This window comes from Limulus polyphemus, unplaced genomic scaffold (genome assembly GCF_000517525.1).
Source record: "Limulus polyphemus unplaced genomic scaffold, Limulus_polyphemus-2.1.2 Scaffold2758, whole genome shotgun sequence".
Lineage (NCBI taxonomy): Eukaryota > Metazoa > Arthropoda > Merostomata > Xiphosura > Limulidae > Limulus > Limulus polyphemus.
In genome coordinates this window covers 29,749-30,553 of record NW_013668368.1, presented here as the reverse complement: position 1 = coordinate 30,553, position 805 = coordinate 29,749, and positions in this window count along the sequence as shown.

Here is an 805-nt window from a genome sequence, read left to right as displayed (position 1 = left end):
ATATATGTGTGTACGTAAACGCCTGTGTTAGCGTCAGTATTGTTACTTAAAACTGAAATTTCGAGAAACTCTTCACACGCCTATAAATATAACTAACGCGACGCGTCAAAAAAGAGTATCTATTATTAGTTTGCTATAGTCAGTGTGCTATAAACTTCGGAAGTTATAACTATTTGTTATTGTTATAACTCTTATCAATCAGAAAACTTCAGATATTTGACCAGTCACGCAGTCTTGTTAGGCCTAATGAATGTCCGAAAGAAAAGTCTATTTACTGAAGAAATGTAACTGTACCTACCATTATCAAATTCAAAACACCAAAATTAGGCATCTTAATAACACGTAAATTATTCAGTATCACCATACTGCAATGTTTGTAACAAACCATGCATCTATCTTAGTGTAATAAGAGAGAAAGGTGGCTATTTACCACAACATGACTTGATGTCAGTAGCGTTGAAATTATTAACACTGGCTCTTTTGTTTATCAGCCAATCCAACTGAAGAACAAAATGTGTATAAAAAATTAAAGTGTAGAAAACTGAAACAAGCTCACGATTTGAGGTGGAGCTGTATCACTATATTTTGTTGATTTAAAATCGAGCGTCAATTTGGTGTCACCAGACTTTCTCGAATACGTTTCTTGTTCATTCTCAGCTCGACTAACTACTAAAAAGTCGTGTATTGTTCAAGAAAATTTAAGGAAAGCATATAATATCCCAGCGAAAACTTGGGAAAATTATCTAATTTTCAGAAGTACTTTTCCATTAGATATTTTTTCCTTAAACTTCTTTGGGACACTATT